This window comes from Anabrus simplex, chromosome 1 (assembly GCF_040414725.1).
Source record: "Anabrus simplex isolate iqAnaSimp1 chromosome 1, ASM4041472v1, whole genome shotgun sequence".
Classification (NCBI taxonomy): Eukaryota; Metazoa; Arthropoda; class Insecta; order Orthoptera; family Tettigoniidae; genus Anabrus; species Anabrus simplex.
In genome coordinates this window covers 76367817-76391466 of record NC_090265.1, presented here as the reverse complement: position 1 = coordinate 76391466, position 23650 = coordinate 76367817, and the positions used below count along the sequence as shown (strand labels likewise).

Genomic DNA, 23650 nt, shown 5'->3' with positions numbered 1-23650 from the left:
CCGGAGGCCCGGGTTCGATTCCCGGCTCTGCCACGAAATTTGAAAAGTGGTACGAGGGCTGGAACGGGGTCCACTCAGCCTCGGGAGGTCAACTGAGTAGAGGTGGGTTCGATTCCCACCTCAGCCATCCTGGAAGTGGTTTTCCGGTGTTTTCCACTTCTCCTCCAGGCGAATGCCGGGATGGTACCTAACTTAAGGCCACGGCCGCTTCCTTCCCTCTTCCTTGCCTATCCCATCCGATCTTCCCATCCCTCCACAAGGCCCCTGTTCAGCATAGCAGGTGAGGCCGCCTGGGCGAGGTACTGGTCATTCTCCTCAGTTGTATCCCCCGACAAAGAGTCTGAAGCTCCAGGACACTGGCCTTGAGGCGGTAAAGGTGGGATCCCTCGCTGAGTCCGACGGAAAAACCGAACCTGGAGGGTAAACAGATGATGATGATGATGAAGTGGGCCGTTATCGCATTCGTTACGTCCCTCAGTGCGCTCTAAGCGTGTTGAGACGAATTGAGCTTACTTCGTACTTCGGCTCTAATCTGAACTAGCATTTTCTCTTCGTTCTCTTCATATGTGCTTGAGGCTAACCACTCGCGGGACGAGGTGGCCGAGTGGTTAAGGCGTTGGACTGCTAATCCAATGTGCTCTGCACGCGTGGGTTCGAATCCCACCCTCGTCGGATGCTCGTTTTAACCGTATGAATTGCAAGAGGAAAAAAAATGGCTTTTAGTGCCGGGAGATTCCGAGGATATGTACGGTTCGCCAGGTGCAGGTCTTTTCATTTGACTCCCGTAGACGACCTGCGCGCCGTGATAAAGATGAAATGATGATGAAAACGAAACATGTACCCAGTACCCGTGCCAGCGAAGTTAACCAGTGATGGTTAATATTTCCGACCCTGCCGGGAATCTAACCTGGGTCCTCTGTGACTAAAGGCGAGAACGCTTACCATTTAGCCATGGAGCCGGACTGCATGAGGAAAATCTGGCCTTTAGTGCACGCAGGAGTCTTCCAGAGCACTGCCTTTGCTAGGTATTGTGGACAGCGTAGAGAGCAGAGTGTCGTTTCACTTCATTTCCGCAGTACTGCCAACCAAAGTGGGTGAAACAAATGTTAAAAGTATTACATATGACTAATTCAGAACAATGTCTACTTCATAGGAGTATGGTTACTTTTCTTTTTTCTTAATCCGTTTACGCTCCAGGGTTGGTTTTCCTTCGAACTGAGCGAGCGACCGCACCTCTACTGCCTCAAGAGCAGTGTCGTGGAGCTTGAGACTTTGAGTAGGGAGAGAATACAACTGAAGATAAGGATCCATTCCTCGCCCACGAGATCTTCTGCGGGTTGGGGTGATACAATAATACCGGTACCCACGCAATCCCCTACCTGTCTTAAGAGGTGACCAAAATGGGCCTCAGGAGCTCTCAGTTCGGGAGCATGGGTCCTTATTGAGTCCTAACGTTGCTTGCACTTACTTGTGCCAGGCTCCTTACTTTCATCTATCATATCCGACCTTCCTTGGGGTAACTCTTGTTCTTTTCGACCCTGACGGTATTAGAGCACTCGATGCCTAGGCCGGGGGTGGCAGCTAATCACACTAACCACTACACCACAGGGGCGGACTGCATATTATCTACCTGCTGTAATCCAATTTATTTTAGTTATTCGTATGTTTTACATTATTTTGAGAGGCAAGTGGGCCCGTATCGCATTCGTTACGTCACTCAGTGCGCTCTAAGCGTGTTGAGACGAATTGAGCTTACTTCGTACTTCGGCTCTAATCTGAACTAGCATTTTCTCTTCGTTCTCTTCATATGTGCTTGAGGCAAACCACTCGCTGGACGAGGTGGCCGAGTGGTTAAGGCGTTGGCCTGCTAATCCAATGTGCTCTGCACGCGTGGCTTCGAATCCCATCCTCGTCGGATGCTCTTTTTAACCTTAAGAATTGCAAGAGGAAAAAAAATGGCTTTAATGCCGGGAGAGTGCGAGGATATGTACGGTTCACCAGGTGGAAGTCTTTTGATTTGACTCCCGTAGACGACCTGCGCGCCGTGATAAAGATGAAATAATGATGAAAACGAAACTTGTACCCAGTCCCCGTGCCAGCGAAATTAACCAGTGATGGTCAATTTTTCCGACCCTGCCGGGAATCTAACCTGGGTCCTCTGTGACTGAAGGCCAGAACGCTAACCATTTAGCCATGGAGCCGGACTGCATGAGGAAAATCTGGCCTTTACTGCACGCAAGAGTCTTCCAGAGCGCTACCATTCCTAGGTATTGTGGACAGCGTAGAGAGCAGAGTGTCGGTTCACTTCATTTCCGCAGTACTGCCAACCAAAGTGGGTGAAACAAATGGGTGAAAGTATAACATGTAACTAATTCTGAACAATGTCTACTTCATACGAGTATGGTTACTTTCCTTTTTTCTTAATCAGTTTACCCTCCAGGGTTGGTTTTTCCTTCGAAATGAGCGAGATACCCCACCTCTACCGTCTCAAGAGCAGTGTCGTGGAGCCTGAGACTTTGAGTAGGGAGAGAGTACAACTGAAGATAAGGACCTATACGTCAACCGCGCGATCTTCTGTGGATGGGGGTGGTAGAATAATACCGGTACCCACGCAATCCCCTACCAGTCGTAGGAGGTGACTAAAATGGGCCTCAGGAGCTCTCAGTTCGTGAGCATGGGTCCTTATTGTGTCCTAACGTTGCTTCCAGTTACTTGTGCCAGGCTCCTTACTTTCATCTATCATATCCGACCTCCCTTGGGTTAACTCTTGTTCTTTTCCGACCCTGACGGTATTAGAGCACCCGATGCCTAGGCCGGGGGTGGCAGCTAATCACACTAACCACTACACCCCAGGGGCGGACTGCATATTATCTACCTGCTGTAATCCAATTTATTTTATTTATTCGTATGTTTTACATTATTTTGAGGGGCAAATGGGCCCGTATCGCATTTGTTACGTCCCTCAGTGCGCCCTACGCGTGTTGAGACGAATTGAGCTTACTTCGTACTTCGGCTCTAATCTGAAGTAGCATTTTCTCTTCGTTCTCTTCATATGTTGTTGATGCTAACCACCCGCGAGACCAGGTGGGCGAGTGGTTAAGGCGTTGGACTGCTAATCCAATGTGCTCTGCACGCGTGGGTTCGAATCCCGTCCTCGTCGGATGCTCGTTTCAACCTTAAGAATTGCAAGAGGAAAAAAAATGGCTTTTAGTGCCGGGAGAGTGCGAGGATGTGTACGGTTCACCAGGTGGAGGTCTTTTGATTTGACTCCCGTAGACGACCTGCGCGCCGTGATAAAGATGAAATAATGATGAAAACGAAACATGTACCCAGTCCCCGTGCCAGCGAAATTAACCGGTGATGGTTAATATTTCCGACCCCGCCGGGAATCTAACCTGGGTCCTCTGTGACTAAAGGCCAGAACTCTAACCATTTAGCCATGGAGCCGGACTACATGAGGAAAATCTGGCCTTTACTGCACGCAAGAGTCTTCCAGAGCGCTACCTTTCCTAGGTATTGTGGACAGCGTAGAGAGCAGAGTGTCGGTTCACTTCATTTCCGCAGTACTGCCAACCAAAGTGGGTGAAACTGTTGTAACCAAGGTTGAAGTTTACAGAACACAACTTTTATTGCTTCACTTTATGATATTTACAAAATAACTGAAATTTATTTTGAAGCAAAAAGGAATATTGAATCTTGAGAAAAGTTTGTCTTTATACAATATGTACAGGTTTACAGTCTTTATATACACTTCTATCTTGAAAAGATAGTCTTTGAATTGACACGTTGATAGTCGAGAACTATCTGGCACACTAACATAAATGTCTTTGAGAGTCCTTGTTTGTTGAAGTGCCTGAATTCCTAAAAAGCAAGTTCAATTGATTGAAGAAATTTCACCTAGCGAAACTAAGGGAGCTTGCATAACTTAGGGAATGAAAATGGCTTGTAAAAGAATTACGGAACATAGGCAGCGGAAACAGGTAAGGGAGCGGTGACCAGAGGTGAAACCTCGTACTGCCAGAAATTCAGTCCACCTGGTCGAAGCACATTTTCAAGAGGAGTAGCCTCCGTGCTCGACGTAGGGTGTATTCTGGAGCTGGACACCGGGCAAGTGGGCCATTGAGCAGGCAGGGAGCTCCTATTTATAGTACACTCGATGGTCAGGCACGCGCACTGAGGGCTGCGCGTCGAAGCTAGCAGAATGATACACAGGCGCGCGTGCAGCTGGCTGACGGAGCGAGAAGGAAGCGCCGGACATACAACACCCTCCCCTCCTAAATACGCCGGTACGGCGTGAAACGGCGGCGGCGCTGGCGGCGACTGCGATGCTGGGGCGGAGCTGCTGATGACTCTGTTGTATTGTCCGGAGCTGGAACTGGGCGGAGTGGCGCTGTCTCGTCCTGAAAGGAACCCATTGTTATTAAATGATCTAAAGCTCGTTCAGCAATAGATTTATCTGGTTTAGCAATAGCATCAATAGCTGGACAGGGGCGGTAGCGCAGACGTATCTGATCTTGATGGCGGCAGATACGTTTCTCCGTAGTCTGTATCTCGTATAGACGATGACCCAAAGATCTGCAGATGACTCCAGGTATCCAGAGTGGGTTGGATTTGAATGTCCTGGTGTAGACCTTGTCGTTGAGGGAAAACTTCGTTGGTGAGGTCTTATGCTGGGCCGGAAGAGGCTGTAACAGAGAAAGTAAAGTTCTGTGAGGTCGTCCATGGAGCTTCTGTGCAGGAGTGATATTATCAGCGCCTGGTAGAGTTCTGTAGTTGTTTAAGAGTTGGAGCAAGGCTTGGTCTTTAGTTAAGCCTGAAGAGACAGCTTTCTTCATACTTCTTTTAAATGTCTGTACGAAGCGTTCAGCTTCACCATTAGATTGAGGGTGAAAAGGTGGTGCTAGGATATGACGAATGCCATTATGTGTACAAAAGTTCTGAAAAGCAGTAGCTGTAAATTGAGGTCCGTTGTCTGAAATGAGTACTTGCGGTAAACCTTCTGTAGTAAAGATTTTCTGGAGAGCACGAATGGTAGCTTCGGTTGTAGTAGTCGAATGCATATCCACTACATATGGAAAGTTTGACAGTGAATCGATGACTATTAACCACATGGAATTGAGGAAAGGACCTGCGAAATCGATGTGAACTCGTTCCCATGGAGTAGTAGCAGGAGGCCATGAAGCAAGATCAGAAGACGGGGCGTTCTGATTCGTTTGACATTGCTCACAATGACGTATTAGCTTTTCAATGGGGGCATCAATACCGGGCCAGTAGCAGTGTTGACGGGCGAGTTGCTTTGTTCTGGAGATACCCCAATGGCTTTGGTGTAATAATTCGAGAACTTGTTTCTGTAGGCTAAGTGGGATAACCACTCGGAAGATGGTGCCTGCTTCTAGTAATACAACTCCGGCACGAGTCGTGAGACGATGCTGCATACGATGATAAGGTGCCAGGTGGGCAGGAAGTGTGCTCTGAAGAGGCCAACCGTTGCGGATGTAAGTACGTACAGTAGCAAGTGTACTGTCCTTATCCGTAGCTTTAGCTATGCAAGTAGCATCAATAGGAAAACGGGATATAGTATCTTCAAGTTCTACGTCCAACTGAAGACATTCAGATTCTTGAGAATCGAAGGCAGTATCAGGACCAACGGGTAAGCGGGAGAGGGCATCAGCATTACAATGCTGGGATGTGGCTCGATATACAATCTGATAGGAATAATCAGAAAGGAACATGGACCATCTTTGAAGCTTTCTGAGGGAATTCTCTGGGATCTTATTACCAGGATGGAATAAGTGTACAAGAGGCTTATGATCGGTAATGATCAGGAAATGGTTGCCATAGAGATATTCATTGAAACGGCGAATACCAAAGATGATGGCTAAAGCTTCTTTCTCTATCTGTGAGTATCGACGTTGATGGTCATTAAGTGTTTTCGAAGCGAAGGCGATGGGGCGTTCTTGTCCATGACGATCCTTCTGGGAGAGAACGGCACCGATACCGTAGTCGGAAGCGTCAGTAGCTAGCGTGATGATCTTGTCGGGCTGAAAATGAGTGAGTTGTATAGCTTGAATTAAGGCGTTGTTGATTGTTTTCCATGCCTGTTGGCATTGCGGAGTCCACTGAAACTTAACACCTTTTTTACGTAGAGCGTTTAATGGAGCTGCCACTGTAGCGAAGCGTGGAATGAACTTATTATAATAGTTCGCTTTGCCGATGAAGGACTGAAGCTGCTTGAGGTTCTGAGGTGCTGGCATGTTTACTATCGCTGAGACATTCTGTGTACTAGGACGAATTCCATTCTTATCAATTATATGTCCTAGGTAGTGAACTTGAGGCTGAAAGAAGGTACATTTAGCGAGATTCGCTCGTAGACCATTGTCTTTCAATTTCTGGAGAAGGAGGCGTAGATTGGTTAGATGTTCCTGATGATCTTTTCCAGTAACAATAATATCATCCAGGTAGTTAGCACAACCGGGAATGGAGGCGGTGAGTTGAGCCAAATAGCGCTGAAAAATAGCCGCTGAGGATGAAACACCGAATGGGAGCCGCTGGAGCTGGAGCAGTCCGAGAGGAGTGTTGAGTGTGAGAAATTTCTTAGATTCTTCGTCTAAAAGTAGCTGGAGATATGCTTCTTTAAGATCAACTCGGGAGAAGAATTGTCCACCAGAGAGACGACGGAATAAGTCTTCTGGACGTGGAATAGGAAAGATATCTGTGTCGAGTTGTGCGTTGACTGTAGATCGAAAATCGCCACAAAGTCGAACATTACCATCAGGTTTCTTGAGTACCACGAGTGGAGTAGCCCATTGACTAGAAGTAACTGGTACAACAATTCCAGTTTGTATCCATCTTTCTAATTCTTTCGTGACCTGGTCTTGAAGTGCTAGGGGTACGGGACGAGCTTTGAAGAAGCGAGGCTTAGCTCCGGATTTCAGCTGTATGTGAGCTGTATAGTCTTTTGCTGTTCCGAGCTGAGAGTCGAAGACTTCAGGAAACTGCGCTAAGAGAGCGGTAACGTCAGAAGTAGGATGCAATGTAGATACGACGTTAATGTTGTCATGTATCTGGAAACCAAATAAGTTAAATAGATCCATGCCCATAATGTTGGATGCAGTGTAGTTGTTAACTACGAGAAGAGGAATGGCCTTCTGAATTCCTTTATAACTAGCCTGAAGCTTAATTTGACCTTTGATGTCAATTTTCTTCTTGTTAAATGTCACGAGCTGGATGTCAGCTGGAGAGCATGAAGGTGAACCTAAGTCGTGGTAGGTAGTCAGGTTAATAATAGAGACAGGTGATCCAGTATCTAATTGAAAATCGACAGATCGATCAGAGAATGAGAGAGGAATGATGATTTTGTGAGAATCCTTTGTGGGAAGAATAAGATTGATCTGATCAACTTCCATGTCTTGGCGGGGCTGTATATGCTTCCGGCGTGCTGCAGTAGTCTTAGCAGGGCGGAGCGAACTTTGACAGACAGTCTTAATGTGTCCAAGTTTATTACATCGTTCACAAGTAGCTTTGAAAAAACGACAGTCACGACGTTCATGATGCTTGAAACAACCTCGGCAGGAAGGCAGTAGTTTCGAGGTGCTTTTAGAATTGGGCTTCCGTGTAGCATTACGAGAGGGAACCTGGCGAGAATGCTTGGTGGAGAGCGCCTTATCCGTACGGTTCACTGTAGCAGAGGACTTGCGGGCCTGAGGCGAGACTTGTGCAACATCGTGCGGAGAAGCTATGGCTGCGGCAGTCTTGGTAGTAAGCTCATAAACCGTAGCAATACGCTGGACGTCTTCTAAAGAAGGGTTACTCTGCTTGACAGCGTCAAAACGTATTTTGTCTTCAGGAGTATGTAAAATTATCATGTCCCGAATGAGAGAATCAGTGTAGGATGAACCACAACCGTCCTTGGAGCAGATGAACTGGCAGGGTTTAGCTAGACCACGCAATTCAGTTATCCATTCAGTATGTGTCTGATGGGGTTGCTTTCTGCACTGAAAAAATTTATATCGAGCAGCCACTATATGAGGAGCTTTGGCATAGTGTTCCGTGAGACGGGCCAAGAGCTGTGTGAAGGGTACCTCAGATAAGTGTTCTTCCGGACTTAATTTACGTAGTAATTCACACGTAGCATTGCCAACCGAACTAAGAAATAGTGCGCGGCGGCGTTGATCATCTGTGACAGAATGGCAGATGAAATGCTGTTGTAGACGGGCTAAATAAACTGACCATTCTTCCTTAGCCGGATCAAAAGCAGAGAACGGAGGAATAGCTGATGGCTGTGTAGAGACAGAAATAGCCTGAATAGCCTGAAGTAATGCTGCCTGTTGTTGTTGCATAAACTGTTGTTGTTGCTGCTGTAAGGCTTGGAAGACCGTAGCGAGTTGTTCCGCAGTAGCCATTGCGAGATGCGTGCAAGAAAGAGTAAGGGAAGCTGTGTGTCAGAACTGGTTGGAGTGTCGTTGTTGTTTAGCACGTCGCCGTAGAGTTGACAACTGGGCCTGTTGAATTGTAGTGTCGTGTTTACCTCGTCGCTATAGAGTTGGCGATTGGGGCTGATGACGTGTAGATTGTTGCTTGTGTACCTCGTCGCTATAGAGTTGGCAACTGGGGCGAAGAATTGTAGGTTGGTGCGGTTTTACCTCGTCGCCATAGAGTTGTGTTGTAACCAAGGTTGAAGTTTACAGAACACAACTTTTATTGCTTCACTTTATGATATTTACATAAATAACTGAAATTTATTTTGAAGCAAAAAGGAATATTGAATCTTGAGAAAAGTTTGTCTTTATACAATATGTACAGGTTTACAGTCTTTATATACACTTCTATCTTGAAAAGATAGTCTTTGAATTGACACGTTGATAGTCGAGAACTATCTGGCACACTAACATAAATGTCTTTGAGAGTCCTTGTTTGTTGAAGTGCCTGAATTCCTAAAAAGCAAGTTCAATTGATTGAAGAAATTTCACCTAGCGAAACTAAGGGAGCTTGCATAACTTAGGGAATGAAAATGGCTTGTAAAAGAATTACGGAACATAGGCAGCGGAAACAGGTAAGGGAGCGGTGACCAGAGGTGAAACCTCGTACTGCCAGAAATTCAGTCCACCTGGTCGAAGCACATTTTCAAGAGGAGTAGCCTCCGTGCTCGACGTAGGGTGTATTCTGGAGCTGGACACCGGGCAAGTGGGCCATTGAGCAGGCAGGGAGCTCCTATTTATAGTACACTCGATGGTCAGGCACGCGCACTGAGGGCTGCGCGTCGAAGCTAGCAGAATGATACACAGGCGCGCGTGCAGCTGGCTGACGGAGCGAGAAGGAAGCGCCGGACATACAACAGAAACAAATGGGTGAAAGTATAACATGTAACTAATTCAGAACAATGTCTACTTCATACGAGTATGGTTACTTTCCTTTTTTCTTAATCAGTTTATGATCCAGGGTTGGATTTTCCATCGAAATGAGCGAGATACCCCACCTCTACCGCCTCAAGAGCAGTGTCGTGGAGCCTGAGACTTTGAGTAGGGAGAGAGTACAACTGAAGATAAGGACCTATACGTCAACCGCGCGATCTTCTGTGGGTGGGGGTGGTAGAATAATACCGGTACCCACGCAATCCCCTACCAGTCGTAGGAGGTGACTAAAATGGGCCTCAGGAGCTCTCAGTTCGTGAGCATGGGTCCTTATTGTGTCCTAACGTTGCTTCCACTTACTTGTGCCAGGCTCCTTACTTTTATCTATCATATCCCACCTCCCTTGCGTTAACTCTTGTTCTTTTCCGACCCTGACGGTATTAGAGCACTCGATGCGTAGGCCGGGGGTGGCAGCTAATCACACTAACCACTACATCACAGGGGCGGACTGCATATTATCTACCTGCTGTAATCCAATTTATTTTAGTTATTCGTATGTTTTACATTATTTTGAGGGGCAAGTGGGCCCGTATCGCATTCGTTACGTCCCTCAGTGCGCTCTAAGCGTGTTGAGACGAATTGAGCTTACTTCGTACTTCCGCTCTCCTCTGAACTAGCATCTTCTTTTTGTTCTCTTACAGTGTGCTTGAACCCAACAGCAAGCCAGACGAGGTGGCCGAGTGGTTAAGGCGTTGGACTGCTAATCCAATGTGCTCTGCACGCGTGGGTTCGAATCCCACCCTCGTCGGATGTTCGTTTTAACCTTAAGAATTGCAAGAGGAAAAAGAATGGCTTTTAGTGCCGGGAGAGTCCGAGGATATGTACGGTTCGCCAGGTGCAGGTCTTTTGATTTGACTCCCGTAGACGACCTGCGCGCCGTGATAAAGATGAAGTGATGATGAAAACGAAACATGTACCCAGTCCCCGTGCTAGCGAAATCAACCAGTGATGGTTAATATTTCCGACCCTGCCGGGAATCGAACTTGGGTCCTCTGTTACTAAAGGCCAGAACGCTAACCATTTAGCCGTGGAGCCGGACTGCATGAGGAAAATCTGGCCTTTAGTGCACGCAGGAGTCTTCCAGAGCACTGCCTTTGCTAGGTATTGTGGACAGCGTAGAGAGCAGAGTGTCATTTCACTTCATTTCCGCAGTACTGCCAACCAAAGTGGGTGAAACAAATGTTTAAAAGTATTACGTATAACTAATTCAGAACAATGTCTACTTCATACGAGTATGGTTACTTTTGTTTTTTCTTAATCCGTTTACGCTCCAGGGTTGGTTTTTCCTTCGAACTGAGTGAGCGACCCCACCTCTACCACCTCAAGAGCAGTGTCGTGGAGCCTGAGACTTTGAGTAGGGAGAGAATACAACTGAAGATAAGGACCTATACTTCGCCCAGGAGATCTTCTGCGGGTGGGGGTGGTAGAATAATACCGGTACCCACCCAATCCCCACCCTGTCTTAAGAGGTGACTAAAATGGGCCTCAGGAGCTCTCAGTTCGGGAGCATGGGTCCTTATTGAGTCCTAACGTTGCTTGCACTTACTTGTGGCAGGCTCCTTACTTTCATCTATCATATCCGACCTCCCTTGGGGTAACTCTTGTTCTTTTCCGACCCTGACGGTATTAGAGCACTCGATGCCTAGGCCGGGGGTGGCAGGTAATCACACTAACCACTACACCACAGGGGCGGACTGCATATTATCTCCCTGCTGTAATCCAATTTATTTTAGTTATTCGTATGTTTTACATTATTTTGAGGGGTGAGTGGGCCCGTATCGCATTCGTTACGTCCCTCAGTGCGCCCTAAGCGTGTTGAGACGAATTGAGCTTACTTCGTACTTCGGCTCTAATCTGAAGTAGCATTTTCTCTTCGTTCTCTTCATATGTGCTTGAGGCTCAACACGAGCGAGACGAGGTGGCCGAGTGGTTAAGGCGTTGGACTGCTAATCCAATGTGCTCTGCACGCGTGGGTTCGAATCCCATCCTCGTCGGATGCTCGTTTTAACCTTAAGAATTGCAAGAGGAAAAAAAATGGCTTCTAGTGCCGGGAGAGTCCGAGGATATGTACGGTTCACCAGGTGGAGGTCTTTTGATTTGACTCCCGTAGACGACCTGCGCGCCGTGATAAAGATGAAATGATGATGAAAACGAAACATGTTCCCAGTCCCCGTGCCAGCGAAATTAACCAGTGATGGTTAATATTTCCGACCCTGCCGGGAATCTAACCTGGGTCCTCTGTGACTAAAGGCCAGAACGCTAACCATTTAGCCTTGGAGCCGGACTGCATGAGGAAAATCTGGCCTTTACTACACGCAAGAGTCTTCCAGAGCGCTACCTTTCCTAGGTATTGTGAACAGCGTAGAGAGCAGAGTGTCGGTTCACTTCATTTCCGCAGTACTGCCAACCAAAGTGGGTGAAACAAATGGGTAAAAGTATTACATGTAACTAATTCAGAAAAATGTCTACTTCATACGAGTATGGTTACTTTTCTTTTTTCTTAATCAGTTTACGCTCCAGGGTTGGTTTTTCCTTCGAACTTAGCGAGGTACCCCACCTCTAACGCCTCAAGAGCAGTGTCGTGGAGCCTGAGACTTTGAGTAGGGAGAGAGTACAACTGAAGATAAGGACCTATACCTCGCCCGCGCGATCTTGTGTGGGTGGGGGTGGTAGAATAATACCGGTACCCACGCAATCCCCTACCAGTCGTAGGAGGTGACTAAAATGGGCGTCAGAAGCTCTCAGTTTCGGGAGCATGTGTCCTTATTGAGTCCTAACATTGCTTCCACTTACTTGTGCCAGGCTCCTTACATTCATCTGTCATATCCGACCTCCCTTGGGTTAACACTTGTTCTTTTCCGAGCCTGACGGTATTAGAGCACTCGATGCCTAGGCCGGGGGTGGCGGCTAATCACACTAACCGCTACATCACAGGGGCGGACTGCATATTATCTACCTGCTGTAATCCAATTTATTTTAGTTATTCGTATGTTTTACATTATTTTGAGGGGCAAGTGGACCCGTAAGGGCGCATCTGTGGTGTAGTGGTTAGCGTGATTAGTTGCCATCCCCGGAGGCCCGGGTTCGATTCCCGGCTCTGCCACGAAATTTGAAAAGTGGTACGAGGGCTGGAACGGGGTGCACTCAGCCTCGGGATGTCAACTGAGTAGAGGTGGGTTCGATTCCCACCTCAGCCATCCTGGAAGTGGTTTTCCGTGGTTTCCCACTTCTCCTCCAGGCGAATGCCGGGATGGTACCTAACTTAAGGCCACGGCCGCTTCCTTCCCTCTTCCTTGCCTATACCATCCGATCTTCCCATCCCTCCACAAGGCCCCTGTTCAGCATAGCAGGTGAGGCCGCCTGGGCGAGGTACTGGTCATTCTCCTCAGTTGTATCCCCCGACAAAGAGTCTGAAGCTCCAGGACACTGCCCTTGAGGCGGTAAAGGTGGGATCCCTCGCTGAGTCCGACGGAAAAACCGTACCTGGAGGGTAAACAGATGATGATGATGATGAAGTGGGCCCGTATCGCATTCGTTACGTCCATCAGTGCGCTCTAAGCGTGTTGAGACGAATTGAGCTTACTTCGTACTTCGGCTCTAATCTGAACTAGCATTTTCTCTTCGTTCTCTTCATATGTGCTTGAGGCTAACCACCCGCGGGACGAGGTGGCCGAGTGGTTAAGGCGTTGGACTGCTAATCCAATGTGCTCTGCACGCGTGGGTTCGAATTCCATCCTCGTCGGATACTTCTTTTAACCTTAAGAATTGCAAGAGGAGAAAAAGTGGCTTTTAGTGCCGGGAGAGTCCGAGGATATGTATGGTTCGCCAGGTGCAGTTTTTTGATTTGACTCCCATAGACGCCATGCGCGCCGTGATAAAGATGAAATGATGATGAAAACGAAACATGTACCCAGTCCCCGTGCCAGCGAAATTAACCAGTGATGGTTAATATTTCCGACCCTGCCGGGAATCTAACCCGGGTCCTCTGTTACTAAAGGCCAGAACGCTAACCATTTAGCCATGGAGCCGGACTGCATGAGGAAAATCTGGCCTTTACTGCACGCAAGAATCTTAAAGAGCGCTCGCTACCTTTCCTAGGTATTGTGGACAGCGTAGAGAGCAGAGTGTCGGTTCAGTTCATTTCCGCAGTACTGCCAACCAAAGTGGGTGAAACAAATGGGTAAAAGTATTACATATAACTAATTCAGAAAATGTCTACTTCATAGGAGTATGGTTACTTTTCTTTTTTCTTAATCCGTTTACGCTCCAGGGTTGGTTTTTCCTTCTTACTGAGCGTGGTGCCCCACCTCTACCGCCTCAAGAGCAGTGTCGTGGAGCCTGAGACTTTGAGTAGGAGAGAGTACAACTGAAGATAAAGACCTATTCCTCGCCCACGAGATCATCTGTGGGTGGGGTTGGTAGAATAATACCGGTACCCACGCAATCGCCTACCTGTCGTAGGAGGTGACTAAAATGGGCGCCAGGAGCTCTCAGTTCGGGAGCATGTGTCCTTATTGAGTCCTAACGTTGCTTCCACTTACTTGTGCCAGGCTCCTTACATTCATCTGTCATATCCAACCTCCCTTGGGTTAACACTTGTTCTTTTCCGACACTGACGGTATTAGAGCACTCGATGCCTAGGCCGGGGGTGGCGGCTAATCACACTAACCGCTACATCACAGGGGCGGGCTACATATTATCTACCTGCTGTAATCCAATTTATTTTAGTTATTCGTATGTTTTACATTATTTTGAGGGGCAAGTGGGCCCGTATCGCATTCGTTACGTCCCTCAGTGCGCTCTAAGCGTGTTGAGACGAATTGAGCATACTTCGTACTTCGGCTCTCCTCTGAACTAGCATTTTCTCTTCGTTCTCTTCACATGTGCTTGATGCTAACCAACCGCGAGACCAGGTGGCCGAGTGGTTAAGGCGTTGGACTGCTAATCCAATGTGCTCTGCACGCGTGGGTTCGAATCCCGTCCTCGTCGGTTGCTCGTTTTAACCTTAAGAATTGCAAGAGGAAAAAAATGGCTTTTAGTGCCGGGAGTGTGCGAGGATATGTACGGTTCACCAGGTGGAGGTCTTTTGATTTGACTCCCGTAGACGACCTGCGCGCCGTGATAAAGATAAAATAATGATGAAAACGAAACATGTACCCAGTCCCCGTGCCAGCGAAATTAACCAGTGATGGTTAATATTTCCGACCCTGCCGGGAATCTAACTTGGGTCCTCTGTGACTAAAGGCCAGAACGCTAACCATTTAGCCATGGAGCCGGACTACATGAGGAAAATCTGGCCTTTACTGCACGCAAGAGTCTTCCAGAGCGCTACCATTCCTAGGTATTGTGGACAGCGTAGAGAGCAGAGTGTCGGTTCACTTCATTTCCGCAGTACTGCCAACCAAAGTGGGTGAAACAAATGGGTAAAAGTATTACATGTAACTAATTCAGAACAAAGTCTACTTCATACGAGTATGGTTACTTTTCTATTTTCTTAATCAGTTTACGCTCCAGGGTTGGTTTTTCCTTCGAACTTAGCGAGGTACCCCACCTCTACCGCCTCAAGAGCAGTGTCGTGGAGCCTGAGACTTTGAGTAGGGAGAGAGTAAAACTGAAGATAAGGACCTATACCTCGCCCGCGCGATCTTGTGTGGGTGGGGGTGGTAGAATAATACCGGTACCCACGCAATCCCCTACCAGTCGTAGGAGGTGACTAAAATGGGCGTCAGGAGCCCTCAGTTCGGGAGCATGTGTCCTTATTGAGTCCTAACATTGCTTCCACTTACTAGTGCCAGGCTCCTTACATTCGTCTGTCATATCCGACCTCCCTTGGGTTAACACTTGTTCTTTTCCGAGCCTGACGGTATTAGAGCACTCGATGCCTAGGCCGGGGGTGGCGGCTAATCACACTAACCGCTACATCACAGGGGCGGACTGCATATTATCTACCTGCTGTAATCCAATTTATTTTAGTTATTCGTATGTTTTACATTATTTTGAGGGGCAAGTGGACCCGTAAGCGCGCCTCTGTGGTGTAGTGGTTAGCGTGATTAGCTGCCACCCCCGGAGGCCCGGGTTCGATTCCCGGCTCTGCCACGAAATTTGAAAAGTGGTACGAGGGCTGGAACGGGGTCCACTCAGCCTCGGGAGGTCAACTGAGTAGAGGTGGGTTCGATTCCCACCTCAGCCATCCTGGAAGTGGTTTTCCGTGGTTTTCCACTTCTCCTCCAGGCGAATGCCGGGATGGTACCTAACTTAAGGCCACGGCCGCTTCCTTCCCTCTTCCTTGCCTATCCCATCCGATCTTCCCATCCCTCCACAAGGCCCCTGTTCAGCATAGCAGGTGAGGCCGCCTGGGCGAGGTACTGGTCATTCTCCTCAGTTGTATCCCCCGACAAAGAGTCTGAAGCTCCAGGACACTGGCCTTGAGGCGGTAAAGGTGGGATCCCTCGCTGAGTCCGACGGAAAAACCGAACCTGGAGGGTAAACAGATGATGATAATGATGAAGTGGGCCCGTATCGCATTCGTTACGTCCCTCAGTGCGCTCTAAGCGTGTTGAGACGAATTGAGCTTACTTCGTACTTCGGCTCTAATCTGAACTAGCATTTTCTCTTCGTTCTCTTCATATGTGCTTGAGGCTAACCACCCGCGGGACGAGGTGGCCGAGTGGTTAAGGCGTTGGACTGCTAATCCAATGTGCTCTGCACGCGTGGGTTCGAATCCCACCCTCGTCGGATGCTCGTTTTAACCTTAAGAATTGCAAGAGGAAAAAGAATGGCTTTTAGTGCCGGGAGAGTCCGAGGATATGTACGGTTCGCCAGGTGCAGGTCTTTTGATTTGACTCCCGTAGACGACCTGCGCGCCGTGATAAAGATGAAGTGATGATGAAAACGAAACATGTACCCAGTCCCCGTGCTAGCGAAATTAACCAGTGATGGTTAATATTTCCGACCCTGCCGGGAATCGAACTTGGGTCCTCTGTTACTAAAGGCCAGAACGCTAACCATTTAGCCGTGGAGCCGGACTGCATGAGGAAAATCTGGCCTTTAGTGCACGCAGGAGTCTTCCAGAGCACTGCCTTTGCTAGGTATTGTGGACAGCGTAGAGAGCAGAGTGTCGTTTCACTTCATTTCCGCAGTACTGCCACCCAAAGTGGGTGAAACAAATGTTAAAAGTATTACATATGACTAATTCAGAACAATGTCTACTTCATAGGAGTATGGTTACTTTTCTTTTTTCTTAATCCGTTTACGCTCCAGGGTTGGTTTTCCTTCGAACTGAGCGAGCGACCCCACCTCTACTGCCTCAAGAGCAGTGTCGTGGAGCTTGAGACTTTGAGTAGGGAGAGAATACAACTGAAGATAAGGATCCATTCCTCGCCCACGAGATCTTCTGCGGGTTGGGGTGGTACAATAATACCGGTACCCACGCAATCCTCTACCTGTCTTAAGAGGTGACCAAAATGGGCCTCAGGAGCTCTCAGTTCGGGAGCATGGGTCCTTATTGAGTCCTAACGTTGCTTGCACTTACTTGTGCCAGGCTCCTTACTTTCATCTATCATATCCGACCTCCCATGGGGTAACTCTTGTTCTTTTCGACCCTGACGGTATTAGAGCACTCGATGCCTAGGCCGCGGGTGGCAGCTAATCACACTAACCACTACACCACAGGGCGGACTGCATATTATCTACCTGCTGTAATCCAATTTATTTTAGTTATTCGTATGTTTTACATTATTTTGAGAGGCAAGTGGGCCCGTATCGCATTCGTTACGTCCCTCAGTGCGCTCTAAGCGTGTTGAGACGAATTGAGCTTACTTCGTACTTCGGCTCTAATCTGAACTAGCATTTTCTCTTCGTTCTCTTCATATGTGCTTGAGGCAAACCACTCGCGGGACGAGGTGGCCGAGTGGTTAAGGCGTTGGACTGCTAATCCAATGTGCTCTGCACGCGTGGCTTCGAATCCCATCCTCGTCGGATGCTCTTTTTAACCTTAAGAATTGCAAGAGGAAAAAAATGGCTTTTAGTGCCGGGAGAGTGCGAGGATATGTACGGTTCACCAGGTGGAAGTCTTTTGATTTGACTCCCGTAGACGACCTGCGCGCCGTGATAAAGATGAAATAATGATGAAAACGAAACATGTACCCAGTCCCCGTGCCAGCGAAATTAACCAGTGATGGTCAATATGTCCGACCCTGCCGGGAATCTAACCTGGGTCCTCTGTGACTGAAGGCCAGAACGCTAACCATTTAGCCATGGAGCCGGACTGCATGAGGAAAATCTGGCCTTTACTGCACGCAAGAGTCTTCCAGAGCGCTACCATTCCTAGGTATTGTGGACAGCGTAGAGAGCAGAGTGTCGGTTCACTTCATTTCCGCAGTACTGCCAACCAAAGTGGGTGAAACAAATGGGTGAAAGTATAACATGTAACTAATTCAGAACAATGTCTACTTCATACGAGTATGGTTACTTTCCTTTTTTCTTAATCAGTTTACCCTCCAGGGTTGGTTTTTCCTTCGAAATGAGCGAGATACCCCACCTCTAACGCCTCAAGAGCAGTGTCGTGGAGCCTGAGACTTTGAGTAGGGAGAGAGTACAACTGAAGATAAAGACCTATTCCTCGCCCACGAGATCATCTGTGGGTGGGGTTGGTAGAATAATACCGGTACCCACGCAATCGCCTACCTGTCGTAGGAGGTGACTAAAATGGGCGCCAGGAGCTCTCAGTTCGGGAGCATGTGTCCTTATTGAGTCCTAACGTTGCTTCCACTTACTTGTGCCAGGCTCCTTACATTCATCTGTCATATCCAACCTCCCTTGGGTTAACACTTGTTCTTTTCCGACTCTGACGGTATTAGAGCACTCGATGCCTAGGCCGGGGGTGGCGGCTAATCACACTAACCGCTACATCACAGGGGCTGGCTACATATTATCTACCTGCTGTAATCCAATTTATTTTAGTTATTCGTATGTTTTACATTATTTTGAGGGGCAAGTGGGCCCGTATCGCATTCGTTACGTCCCTCAGTGCGCTCTAAGCGTGTTGAGACGAATTGAGCATACTTCGTACTTCGGCTCTCCTCTGAACTAGCATTTTCTCTTCGTTCTCTTCATATGTGCTTGAGGCTAAGCACCCGCGGGACGAGGTGGCCGTGTGGTTAAGGCGTTGGACTGCTAATCCAATGTGCTCTGCACGCGTGGGTTCGAATCCCATCCTCGTCGGATACTTCTTTTAACCTTAAGAATTGCAAGAGGAGAAAAAATGGCTTTAATGCCGGGAGAGTGCGAGGATATGTACGGTTCGCCAGGTGCAGGTCTTTTGATTTGACTCCCATAGACGACCTGCGCGCCGTGATAAAGATGAAATGATGATGAAAACGAAACATTTACCCAGTCCCCGTGCCAGCGAAATGTACCAGTGATGGTTAATATTCCCGAAACTGCTGGGAGTCTAACCCGGGTCCTCTGTTACTAAAGGCCAGAACGCTAACCATTTAGCCATGGAGCCGGACTGCATGAGGAAAATCTGGCCTTTACTGCACGCAAGAGTCTTCCAGAGCGCTACCATTCCTAGGTATTGTGGACAGCGTAGAGAGCAGAGTGTCGGTTCACTTCATTTCCGCAGTACTGCCAACCAATGTGGGTGAAACAAATGGGTGAAAGTATAACATGTAACTAATTCAGAACAATGTCTACTTCATACGAGTATGGTTACTTCCCTTTTTTCTTAATCAATTTACCGTCCAGGGTTGGTTTTTCCTTCGAAATGAGCGAGATACCCCACCTCTACCGCCTCAAGAGCAGTGTCGTGGAGGCTGAGACTTTGAGTAGGGAGAGAGTACAACTGAAGATAAGGACCTATACGTCAACCGCGCGATCTTCTGTGGGTGGGGGTGGTAGAATAATACCGGTACCCACGCAATCCCCTACCAATCGTAGGAGGTGACTAAAATGGGCCTCAGGAGCTCTCAGTTCGTGAGCATGGGTCCTTATTGTGTCCTAACGTTGCTTCCACTTACTTGTGCCAGGCTCCTTACTTTCATCTATCATATCCGACCTCCCTTGTGTTAACTCTTGTTCTTTTCCGACCCTGACGGTATTAGAGCACTCGATGCCTAGGCCGGGGGTGGCAGCTAATCACACTAACCACTACACCACAGGGGCGGACTGCATATTATCTACCTGCTGTAATCCAATTTATTTTATTTATTCGTATGTTTTACATTATTTTGAGGGGCAAGTGGGCCCGTATCGCATTTGTTACGTCCCTCAGTGCGCCCTAAGCGTGTTGAGACGAATTGAGCTTATTTCGTACTTCGGCTCTAAAATGAACTAGCATTTTCTCTTCGTTCTCTTCACATGTGCTTGATGCTAACCAAGCGCGAGACCAGGTGGCCGAGTGGTTAAGGCGTTGGACTGCTAATCCAATGTGCTCTGCACGCGTGGTTTCGAATCCCACCCTCGTCGGATGCTCGTTTTAACCTTAAGAATTGCAAGAGGAAAAAGAATGGCTTTTAGTGCCGGGAGAGTCCGAGGATATGTACGGTTCGCCAGGTGGAGGTCTTTTGATTTGACTCCCGTAGACGACCTGCGCGCCGTGATAAAGATGAAGTGATGATGAAAACGAAACATGTACCCAGTCCCCGTGCTAGCGAAATTAACCAGTGATGGTTAATATTTCCGACCCTGCCGGGAATCGAACTTGGGTCCTCTGTTACTAAAGGCCAGAACGCTAACCATTTAGCCGTGGAGCCGGACTGCATGAGGAAAATCTGGCCTTTAGTGCACGCAGGAGTCTTCCAGAGCACTGCCTTTGCTAGGTATTGTGGACAGCGTAGAGAGCAGAGTGTCATTTCACTTCATTTCCGCAGTACTGCCAACCAAAGTGGGTGAAACAAATGTTTAAAAGTATTACATATAACAAATTCAGAACAATGTCTACTTCATACGAGTATGGTTACTTTTGTTTTTTCTTAATCCGTTTACGCTCCAAGGTTGGTTTTACCTTCGAACTGAGCGAGCGACCCCACCTATACCGCCTCAAGAGCAGTGTCGTGGAGCCTGAGACTTTGAGTAGGGAGAGAATACAACTGAAGATAAGGACCTATACCTCGCCCAGGAGATCTTCTGCGGGTGGGGGTGGTAGAATAATACCGGTACCCACCCAATCGCCTCCCTGTCTTAAGAGGTGACTAAAATGGGCCTCAGGAGCTCTCAGTTCGGGAGCATGGGTCCTTATTGAGTCCTAACGTTGCTTGCACTTACTTGTGGCAGGCTCCTTACTTTCATCTATCATATCCGACCTCCCTTGGGGTAACTCTTGTTCTTTTCCGACCCTGACGGTATTAGAGCACTCGATGCCTAGGCCGGGGGTGGCAGGTAATCACACTAACCACTACACCACAGGGGCGGACTGCATATTATCTCCCTGCTGTAATCCAATTTATTTTAGTTATTCGTATGTTTTACATTATTTTGAGGGGTGAGTGGGCCCGTATCGCATTCGTTACGTCCCTCAGTGCGCCCTAAGCGTGTTGAGACGAATTGAGCTTACTTCGTACTTCGGCTCTAATCTGAAGTAGCATTTTCTCTTCGTTCTCTTCATATGTGCTTGAGGCTCAACACGAGCGAGACGAGGTGGCCGAGTGGTTAAGGCGTTGGACTGCTAATCCAATGTGCTCTGCACGCGTGGGTTCGAATCCCATCCTCGTCGGATGCTCGTTTTAACCTTAAGAATTGCAAGAGGAAAAAAAATGGCTTCTAGTGCCGGGAGAGTCCGAGGATATGTACGGTTCACCAGGTGGAGGTCTTTTGATTTGACTCCCGTAGACGACCTGCGCGCCGTGATAAAGATGAAATGATGATGAAAACGAAACATGTTCCCAGTCCCCGTGCCAGCGAAATTAACCAGTGATGGTTAATATTTCCGACCCTGCCGGGAATCTAACCTGGGTCCTCTGTGACTAAAGGCCAGAACGCTAACCATTTAGCCTTGGAGCCGGACTGCATGAGGAAAATCTGGCCTTTACTACACGCAAGAGTCTTCCAGAGCGCTACCTTTCCTAGGTATTGTGGACAGCGTAGAGAGCAGAGTGTCGGTTCACTTCATTTCCGCAGTACTGCCAACCAAAGTGGGTGAAACAAATGGGTAAAAGTATTACATGTAACTAATTCAGAAAAATGTCTACTTCATACGAGTATGGTTACTTTTCTTTTTTCTTAATCAGTTTACGCTCCAGGGTTGGTTTTTCCTTCGAACTTAGCGAGGTACCCCACCTCTAACGCCTCAAGAGCAGTGTCGTGGAGCCTGAGACTTTGAGTAGGGAGAGAGTACAACTGAAGATAAGGACCTATACCTCGCCCGCGCGATCTTGTGTGGGTGGGGGTGGTAGAATAATACCGGTACCCACGCAATCCCCTACCAGTCGTAGGAGGTGACTAAAATGGGCGTCAGAAGCTCTCAGTTCGGGAGCATGTGTCCTTATTGAGTCCTAACATTGCTTCCACTTACTTGTGCCAGGCTCCTTACATTCATCTGTCATATCCGACCTCCCTTGGGTTAACACTTGTTCTTTTCCGAGCCTGACGGTATTAGAGCACTCGATGCCTAGGCCGGGGGTGGCGGCTAATCACACTAACCGCTACATCACAGGGGCGGACTGCATATTATCTACCTGCTGTAATCCAATTTATTTTAGTTATTCGTATGTTTTACATTATTTTGAGGGGCAAGTGGACCCGTAAGGGCGCATCTGTGGTGTAGTGGTTAGCGTGATTAGTTGCCATCCCCGGAGGCCCGGGTTCGATTCCCGGCTCTGCCACGAAATTTGAAAAGTGGTACGAGGGCTGGAACGGGGTCCACTCAGCCTCGGGAGGTCAACTGAGTAGAGGTGGGTTCGATTCCCACCTCAGCCATCCTGGAAGTGGTTTTCCGTGGTTTCCCACTTCTCCTCCAGGCGAATGCCGGGATGGTACCTAACTTAAGGCCACGGCCGCTTCCTTCCCTCTTCCTTGCCTATACCATCCGATCTTCCCATCCCTCCACAAGGCCCCTGTTCAGCATAGCAGGTGAGGCCGCCTGGGCGAGGTACTGGTCATTCTCCTCAGTTGTATCCCCCGACAAAGAGTCTGAAGCTCCAGGACACTGCCCTTGAGGCGGTAAAGGTGGGATCCCTCGCTGAGTCCGACGGAAAAACCGTACCTGGAGGGTAAACAGATGATGATGATGATGAAGTGGGCCCGTATCGCATTCGTTACGTCCATCAGTGCGCTCTAAGCGTGTTGAGACGAATTGAGCTTACTTCGTACTTCGGCTCTAATCTGAACTAGCATTTTCTCTTCGTTCTCTTCATATGTGCTTGAGGCTAACCACCCGCGGGACGAGGTGGCCGAGTGGTTAAGGCGTTGGACTGCTAATCCAATGTGCTCTGCACGCGTGGGTTCGAATTCCATCCTCGTCGGATACTTCTTTTAACCTTAAGAATTGCAAGAGGAGAAAAAGTGGCTTTTAGTGCCGGGAGAGTCCGAGGATATGTATGGTTCGCCAGGTGCAGTTTTTTGATTTGACTCCCATAGACGCCATGCGCGCCGTGATAAAGATGAAATGATGATGAAAACGAAATATGTACCCAGTCCCCGTGCCAGCGAAGTTAACCAGTGATGGTTAATATTTCCGACCCTGCCGGGAATCTAACCCGGGTCCTCTGTTACTAAAGGCCAGAACGCTAACCATTTAGCCATGGAGCCGGACTGCATGAGGAAAATCTGGCCTTTACTGCACGCAAGAATCTTAAAGAGCGCTACCTTTCCTAGGTATTGTGGACAGCGTAGAGAGCAGAGTGTCGGTTCAGTTCATTTCCGCAGTACTGCCAACCAAAGTGGGTGAAACAAATGGGTAAAAGTATTACATATAACTAATTCAGAAAATGTCTACTTCATAGGAGTATGGTTACTTTTCTTTTTTCTTAATCCGTTTACGCTCCAGGGTTGGTTTTTCCTTCTTACTGAGCGTGGTGCCCCACCTCTACCGCCTCAAGAGCAGTGTCGTGGAGCCTGAGACTTTGAGTAGGAGAGAGTACAACTGAAGATAAAGACCTATTCCTCGCCCACGAGATCATCTGTGGGTGGGGTTGGTAGAATAATACCGGTACCCACGCAATCGCCTACCTGTCGTAGGAGGTGACTAAAATGGGCGCCAGGAGCTCTCAGTTCGGGAGCATGTGTCCTTATTGAGTCCTAAC

General features: G+C 48.2%; 13 non-coding genes across 13 annotated transcripts; all 13 read left to right on the top strand.

Annotated features, from left to right (window-relative positions):
• The first annotated feature begins 590 nt into the window (after positions 1-590).
• On the top strand, positions 591-672 carry TRNAS-GCU (transfer RNA serine (anticodon GCU)). Its single transcript has one exon. It is a non-coding gene; the product is annotated as a tRNA-Ser (tRNA).
• Positions 673-1833: 1161 nt separating this feature from the next.
• TRNAS-GCU (transfer RNA serine (anticodon GCU)) lies at positions 1834-1915 on the top strand. Its single transcript has one exon. It is a non-coding gene; the product is annotated as a tRNA-Ser (tRNA).
• Positions 1916-3078: 1163 nt separating this feature from the next.
• TRNAS-GCU (transfer RNA serine (anticodon GCU)) lies at positions 3079-3160 on the top strand. The gene has a single exon. It is a non-coding gene; the product is annotated as a tRNA-Ser (tRNA).
• A 6916-nt stretch (positions 3161-10076) lies between these two features.
• Positions 10077-10158, top strand: TRNAS-GCU (transfer RNA serine (anticodon GCU)). The gene has a single exon. It is a non-coding gene; the product is annotated as a tRNA-Ser (tRNA).
• Positions 10159-11322: 1164 nt separating this feature from the next.
• TRNAS-GCU (transfer RNA serine (anticodon GCU)) lies at positions 11323-11404 on the top strand. Its single transcript has one exon. It is a non-coding gene; the product is annotated as a tRNA-Ser (tRNA).
• A 1666-nt stretch (positions 11405-13070) lies between these two features.
• Positions 13071-13152, top strand: TRNAS-GCU (transfer RNA serine (anticodon GCU)). The gene has a single exon. It is a non-coding gene; the product is annotated as a tRNA-Ser (tRNA).
• Positions 13153-14317: 1165 nt separating this feature from the next.
• TRNAS-GCU (transfer RNA serine (anticodon GCU)) lies at positions 14318-14399 on the top strand. The gene has a single exon. It is a non-coding gene; the product is annotated as a tRNA-Ser (tRNA).
• Positions 14400-16063: 1664 nt separating this feature from the next.
• Positions 16064-16145, top strand: TRNAS-GCU (transfer RNA serine (anticodon GCU)). Its single transcript has one exon. It is a non-coding gene; the product is annotated as a tRNA-Ser (tRNA).
• A 1160-nt stretch (positions 16146-17305) lies between these two features.
• Positions 17306-17387, top strand: TRNAS-GCU (transfer RNA serine (anticodon GCU)). The gene has a single exon. It is a non-coding gene; the product is annotated as a tRNA-Ser (tRNA).
• Positions 17388-18550: 1163 nt separating this feature from the next.
• On the top strand, positions 18551-18632 carry TRNAS-GCU (transfer RNA serine (anticodon GCU)). The gene has a single exon. It is a non-coding gene; the product is annotated as a tRNA-Ser (tRNA).
• A 1163-nt stretch (positions 18633-19795) lies between these two features.
• On the top strand, positions 19796-19877 carry TRNAS-GCU (transfer RNA serine (anticodon GCU)). Its single transcript has one exon. It is a non-coding gene; the product is annotated as a tRNA-Ser (tRNA).
• A 1164-nt stretch (positions 19878-21041) lies between these two features.
• On the top strand, positions 21042-21123 carry TRNAS-GCU (transfer RNA serine (anticodon GCU)). The gene has a single exon. It is a non-coding gene; the product is annotated as a tRNA-Ser (tRNA).
• Positions 21124-22788: 1665 nt separating this feature from the next.
• TRNAS-GCU (transfer RNA serine (anticodon GCU)) lies at positions 22789-22870 on the top strand. Its single transcript has one exon. It is a non-coding gene; the product is annotated as a tRNA-Ser (tRNA).
• The last annotated feature ends 780 nt before the right edge of the window (positions 22871-23650 follow it).